Source organism: Peromyscus leucopus, unplaced genomic scaffold (genome assembly GCF_004664715.2).
Source record: "Peromyscus leucopus breed LL Stock unplaced genomic scaffold, UCI_PerLeu_2.1 scaffold_1428, whole genome shotgun sequence".
Lineage (NCBI taxonomy): Eukaryota > Metazoa > Chordata > Mammalia > Rodentia > Cricetidae > Peromyscus > Peromyscus leucopus.
This window is the reverse complement of record NW_023504587.1, coordinates 39,411-46,633: the sequence shown is the minus strand read 5'-3', so window position 1 is coordinate 46,633 and position 7,223 is coordinate 39,411. Positions and strand designations below refer to the sequence as shown.

Below are 7,223 nucleotides of genomic sequence, written 5' to 3'. Positions count from 1 at the left end.
TCCCAAGTGCAGGGACTAAAGGTGTGAACCACCACCACCTGCCAGGATTGTTTTTTTTTTGTTTTGTTTTTTAAGTAATATTTTCGTTTTTTTTTTTTTTTTTGGTTTTAAAAACAAGAGTTTTTCTCAGTAGCCCTGGCTGTCCTGGAACTTACTCTTATGTAGTCCATGCTGGCCTTGAACTCAACAGAGAGACCCTGTCTTATTAGTAATAGTACTACTACTACTACTACTACTAATAATAATAATAATAAATCAATAAGTAAAATATTTAGCTTAAAATGTGTGGGGGTGGGGTGGGAGGAAACTGGAGAGATGGTTCAGCAATTAAGAGCACTGGCTGCTCTCCAGAGGTCCTAAGTTCAATTCCCAGTAATCACGTGGTGGCTCATAACCATCTGTAATGAGATCTGGTGTCCTCTTCTGTCCTGCCAGCATACATGCAGGCAGAACAATGCATAAATAAATAAATAAATAAATAAATAAATAAATAAATAAATAAATAAATAAATAGTATTTTAAAAATTAATAAAATAAGTGATGGTGATAAGCTTGCTATTGCAGTAGTGTATTCCCAGCACCAAAAAAGAAAACACTGAAAAGGTCTGCCTCAGGTTTTCTGTAAATTTTTATTTTATATTTTAGAAAGGGATTCTCCTTGGCAGCCCTGGCCTGGCCTCAAACTCAGATCTTCTGCCTCTGCCTCTCAAGGGCTGAGATTAAAGGCCATCATTACACTTGACAGTTTTCTATAAATTTTTTTCTTCGAGACAGGGCTTCTCTGTAGCTTTGGAGCCTGTGCTGGAACTAGCTCTGTAAAGTAGGCTGGCCTGCAACTTACAGAGATCTACCTGTCTCAGCCTCCCCATTGCTGGATTACAGGCATGCACCACCACGGAAAGGCTAGTTTACTGTAAATTTTATTTTTGTTTTTGTTGTTTGTTTGGGTTTTTGGTTTTTTTTTTTTCCATTTTTTGTTTTTTGTTGTTGTTTGTTTGGTTTTTTTTGTTTGTTTGTTTCTTTTTTGAGACAGGGTTTCTCTGTGTTGCTTTGGAACCTGTCCTGGAACATGATTTCTAGACCAGGTTTTCCTCGAACTCAGAGATCTGCCTGCCTTTGTCTCCTGAGTGCTAGGATTAAAGGCCTGGGCCACCACCACCCGGGCTAGTTTTTGTAAATTTTAATGAAAATTTTCACCTTAGCTGGTGGTGCTGACCTGTAATACCAGTTCATGAGACTGAGACAGGAGAATTTCCCTGAGTTTGAGACTAGCCTGAACTACATAGTGAGTTTCATGTGGGCTACAGAGCGAAACCCCTTCTAAGAAAACCAAGTTCAGAGTTCCAAGTTGTATGCCTCACATTGACCTGGTTTCTGTCCATGTTTAACTTTCAAGACCCATAGCTCCACCCCACCCCACCCCCACACTGGACATAGCATTTAAACAGCCTCCTTCTCCACACATTCAAAGTCATTATCCCCCTTCATGTCTAGTTTCTCATTCTTGAAAATAAGTGTTATCAAGTGATGTAATGTTGTCATCAGAAATCTACCAAAGATCAACAGAATGCTACCCCGATTCACCAAAATGTTCCAAGCCTTGGAAGAAGACTTGTTCATAGAGGATCTGGGTTCAATTTCCAACACCTACATAGCTCAGCTATGTGTAACTCCAGTTCCAATGGATGTAAAACCCTCTTCTGGCATCTTTTGGCAGTGCATGAACATTATGCACAGACACACACTCAGTCAAAACACCCATACACATAATAAAAACAAATATTTCAAATGTCTTCATTTAGACAGGCCTTCAATCTCAACACTGTGGGATCAGAGGCAGGGATTAAAGGGACCTCTGAGTTGTGGTCAGCCTGGTCTACAGAGTGAGTTCCAGGACAGCCAGTGCTCTACAGAGAAACCCAGGCTTGGAAAACCAAAACCAAACCGAACAAAACGTTCATTAAGAAAATAACTCTTGATATTAGCGTAAAGCAGATTCTGGGTTCTGGGTTTGGAATACTGTTTGCTGGTTTCTCGGTCTGCATCACTGCCAGCTGACCACAGGATGCCTGGTAAGAAACCAAAGAGGCTGAGCTTGCATCCTCACTGTGCCTGAAACTGGGTGTAGACTAAAAATACTTGCCATTGGTTAGCTAAATGAGTGAGCTTTTTGGCTTTGCACAATCAATCAATCAATCAATAAAATCTTCCTTATCAAATTTATTTTTAATTATCAAAGTATTTAATTTGCATGTCCTTACCTTATATTTTAAATGACTCTGGTTGGAGAGCTAGCAAGTTAGGATAAGGTTAGTATAACTTGTTTAAGTTTGATGTAGCCCAGGCTGACCTCCAACTTGCTAAATAGTTGAGGTTGGCCTTGATCTCTGGATCTCCTATCTTTTGAGACAGGCTTTATCGGGTAGCTCTGGCTGTCCTGGAACTCACCATGGAGCCCATTCTGGCATCAAACTCAGATCCTAGTGTTTCTGCCTGCGACGATTAAAGATGTGCATCACCATGCCTGACTTTGATTTATTTTATATGTGCGTGAGTGTTCACCTACTTGTATATATGTGTATCATCCGTGTGCTTGTGCCAGGGATGTTAGAAGAGAGTGCTAAATTCCCTAGAACTGGAATTACCAGGCAGTTGTGAGCTGACATGTGAGGGCTAAAAATGAATTCCAGGCCCTCTACAGGAGCAAGTGCTCCTAAATGCTGAGCCATCTCTCCAGTCCCAGACCTTCTATGTTAGGGTGCTAGGATTACAGTCTTCTGTCACTACTCCCAGCAATATAGTGTCTGAGTGATGAGAAAAACTACCCCAGGAAGTTGAGTTAGCTTTCAGAATCCTCAGGAATCACTTCCCACTGGGAATGGAATCCAGTGCCCCACTGGTTGGAAATGGGTGAGAGTGAAGTGGGCTGTGACCACTGATACTTGGGAGATGAAAGTGCAAATGGGGGTGGGGGCAGAAGGGGGGGGGTGGGGGATGATATGGATTTGTGGATCAGTGGAACATAGAGCAGAATGAGCAGTGACTGTGGCCCTGTGTTTCTGTGATGAGTGAGAAGGGCCCTCTAATCATTATCATGAAAATATAGATGTCTTTTTCTAAATGCTTCTCTGGGATCTTTCTCCCTGAATATCCCCCAAAATGAGCAGCAAGACCCTACTCACACTCCAGGAACTGGCTGGCCAGAGACTGTTGAGAGAGGAGGCCTTGGCCAACATTGCTTTGAAGAACTTACCCATAGTATTGTTACCACAACTGTTGAAGCAAGACTATGCTAGTCATCATATTAATGTCCTGAGGACAATAGTGTCTTCGTGGCCCTTCCCCCGACTCCCTCTGGGAGCTCTGAAGAGAACAAGCTCCTTAGAGACCCAAGCACAAGTTGTCCTAGAGGAGATTGATAAACTGCTTATCCAGGAGGTTCGCCCTAGGTGAGGAAGACTTGGGTACCCTGAGAGGGAAGCACAGAGCAGAGATGGTAGGAGTCAAAATGGGGAAGAGGGGCCACAGATGGAGCAGAGGTTTCTGATGGCAACAGCGTTCAGACTACAGACTTTGGCCATTGCTGAGCCATCTGGGAAAGGGCTGTGCAGGGTGCGGGACTCATGGTGGATACAGCTGTGGCTGAAGGACTACCCCTGCTTCCCATGGGTACTAGAAGTGGGAGAGGGAGACACTAAAAGGACATGGGAGAAAGTAAGACAGAATGGAAGGCCAACTTCAGGGCTGGAATAAAACACAGGCAAGATATTGTGTCCAGGCCTAGCTGCTGAGGCTCTTTTCTGTTTTCCCCACAGGCAGGACAAACTGGAAGTGCTGGATCTACGGTCTGTGGGTCAGAACTACTTGGATATGCAGCTTTGGTCCATGGATAACTGGTTACCACAGACCTCAAGTGAGACTCAAGCACTGGCAGGCCATTTGAAGGCGGGAGTGAAGAAGCCCTTGAAGGTGGTGGTGGACTTGTTTTTCATGGAAGGCCCCCTTACCCAGTTCTTAGGGTACCTCTTTGAGTGGAGTGATAAGAGGAAAGGCCTGTTACAGCTGTACTGTAATGAGCTTCAGATTGGTCAGCATCCCGTTTTAAACACAAGAAGCTCTCAGAAAAGGTGAACCTGGAGTATGTAGAAACACTGGGCCTGCATGATGCTTTCTGCAATCCAGTTTTCTTGCTTAACTTGGCTTCTTACCTGGACTGCATGAGGAACCTTGCAAGCTCTCTCTCACCAACATCCAAGGAGATAACTTTATTTCCCCAGAGGAGAAGAGCTATATCATCATCCAGTTCACCTCGCAGTTCCTCAAGCTGGAGTGTCTCCAGAAGCTGCATCTGGAAACTGTTCCCTTCCTTGAGGGCCCTCTGCACCAGCTGCTTGGGTCAAGACAGATGCTCTGCAGAGCAGAATAAAGCCCTGGTCCTTTATAGTAGTGGGCACCTGCTCCCTGTACCCACTAGTGGATTGACAGTGCTGAGGCATTAGAAATGTCAAGGCATTGTTTCCTGTCTGCTCTGGCCTGGAGAGAGGTCTCACATAACCAGTGATGCAAAGGATCAAGGTTAAGCTGGGGTTGATGGTCTGGTAATGCATCCATGTTGATTAGCCAGTTATGAAGCAATGAGATCTAGTGAGTGGATTCTGGTTTCTTCCTTAGCTGGTGTGTTCAAGAAAGCTGAAGACACAGGAGGGCATTGATGAAAGCATGTCACACCTGCATTAGTTCCCAATCTGTGCTCTATTCAGCAGCCATGTGTATGGACACAGCAGGCCACCTACTCTTTCCCATTAAGGAAAGGCTGGGGTTTTTCTTTTTCTTAACTGAAAAGATGCTTTTTACTTTAAGTTAAACTATAGAAATGGATGAAAACTTAAAACAGTGCTTACCAGACGTTTCCCCTGGAGCCAAACTGAAGTATGTTCATATTGCCTGACTTGATTCTAGCCAAGTTAGCTGGACTACATATTTTCCTTTTCTTAATAAATAGATTTATATAATTATACAATTAAGTCAAATAGTGAAGTAATGACAATCATGTAACTTGTGCGTCTGAAAAGTACAGTTTTAGAATTGATGGTAATATCTGAAGTTTTTGAGCAGAAATTAACAGTTTGCCTTCTTTGAAGAAATAAGGAAATTTAGCCCTATAGATCTCCTGATGTTTCATATGTATATGTTTGTGGCTGGAGCCAAAGTTTGCATACCATGTGCTAGGTGCCTATGGAGATAAGAAGAGGGCATCAGTTTGCTCCCTGGATACTCTTTCAGGGGATTTTGAGGAGGGAAAAATTTGACTTGGGCATGTTGACAGGGAGTAGATTCTGGCAGGTTGGATATATAAGGGTCTTACCCCAGCATGGAGATTATAAAGTCATGTTCAGAATTATGAAATGTGTGTCTCCTATCTTGATGATTGGCATGGTTTACAGTTTTCAATCTAAAAAGTCCTGTGAACATCCCCATAAAATGAAGTAGAGTTACTCTAACATTCTCTCTCATGCTTTCTGAGACTGTCACATCTCAAATGTGTGGCTAGTTATGGCAGATCCACGCACCCAAGGTTGTCATCTAGAGATTGTGATAATCTCTGGTTTATTGCAGATGTAATCCAGGATGCTCAGGGTATGAGGGACCCATAGGCATATTGAAGAGTTTGACACATGAGGAAAAGGAATTGAGGTTAAGCCACAGTTCCATAGGGTTATATTTTGGGAGCCCTCCAAAATAAAAATTCTAACAATTTTTGTGAGGACTTATTTTATAGTATGTGTGTCTTACTTGCGTGCGTGCGTGCATGTGTGCGTGCGTGCGTGCATCTGGGTGTGTGTGTTTCCTGAACATGCCTGGTGCTTATGGAGGCTGGAAGAGGGGATCAGATCCCATGGAACTGGAGTTACATGTATACCATGTGGGTACTGGGAACAATGCCCATGTGCTCTGCAGAGGCAGAAAATGCTCTTAACCACTGAGTCATTTCTCTAGTCCCTTAAAAATTTTCAGTTTTTTTTTTTTTTTATGCTGGGTGTGGTGGTAAATGCCTACATATGGCTCTCTGAATTACTGGCCAGTCATTGCTATAAAGTGAGTCTCTACCTAATTATATATAAAATTTGTGGGACATGAATGCAGGTTCTAAAAGAGGTCAGAAAAACGGTGTGGCTTGTAGCTGGAGTTATAGTTATACTGTGAGCAGTCTGAGGATACTAGAAGAACAGCAACGGCTCTTAACCCCTAAGCCACCTCCAACCCCCCAAATTTTATTTTTCAGTCACATTTCTTTGGAGTATGTGCTATAGTACTTGTGGAACTCAGAACAAATGGGGTTCTCTTATTCTCTGGTTCTTTGGTTAAAGTCAAGTCTCAGCCTTGATGGTAAGTTCCTTTACCAGATGAGCCACCTCACCAGACCTGGTTTGAGTTTTGTGTTATATTTTATTTATATTTTTTTTGTGGGGTGTGTATTTTTGAGGCAAGTCTCTCCTTTTAGCCCCTGCTGACCTGGAACATGCTATGTAGCCCAGACTGGTCTCAAACTCCAGCAATCCTTGTCTCAGCTTTCCAAGGTCCAGGAGGCAACAGCTGCTTTACACTTTGGATTTCTCATTCTGATACAATCCAACTCTGTTAGCATCATAATCCTGCCTAGTCATCTTGGATGAGTGCACCATCATATGAAGTTACACCTTTTAGTTTCTTTTTTTCTTTCTTTCTTTTTTAACCTCTTAATGTCTTAAAATTTATAATTTTATCTGGGGGAGGACAGGAGGAGTGATGGTGTGAGTGTGCCTGTGAGTGTCGGTGCCCTGGAGCCCCAGAAGAAGATATTTCTTGGAACTAGAGCTGGCCTTGCAAGCCTTTGTGAGTGACCTGCATGGAAGTTGGGAGCCAAACTCTAGTCCTCTGCCAGAGCAACACATGCTTGAACAGCTGAGCCATCTCTCCAGTCCCTCCCCTTTCCCCTTTAGTTTCTCAATTCCACTCAGGAGACTTTATTCACTTGTTTATATGTGGTTACTTGGTGCCATAGTATGTGTGTGGAGGTCAGAGGACAACTGGTGTTTTTTTTTTCCTTCATGTGTGTCATGGGGATTGAAACAAGTCATTAGTATAAGCAGCAATTATTGTCTATTGTACCAACTCACTGGCCCACAAATGCTCTAAAAAAAATCCTTGTATGTAATATGTGTGTGTGTGTGTGTATGTAAATA

The 7,223-nt window shown here is 42.9% G+C and overlaps 1 pseudogene; it reads left to right on the top strand.

Moving 5' to 3' along the window:
• Positions 1-3,159: 3,159 nt before the first annotated feature.
• On the top strand, positions 3,160-5,160 carry LOC114688756 (annotated as a pseudogene).
• The last annotated feature ends 2,063 nt before the right edge of the window (positions 5,161-7,223 follow it).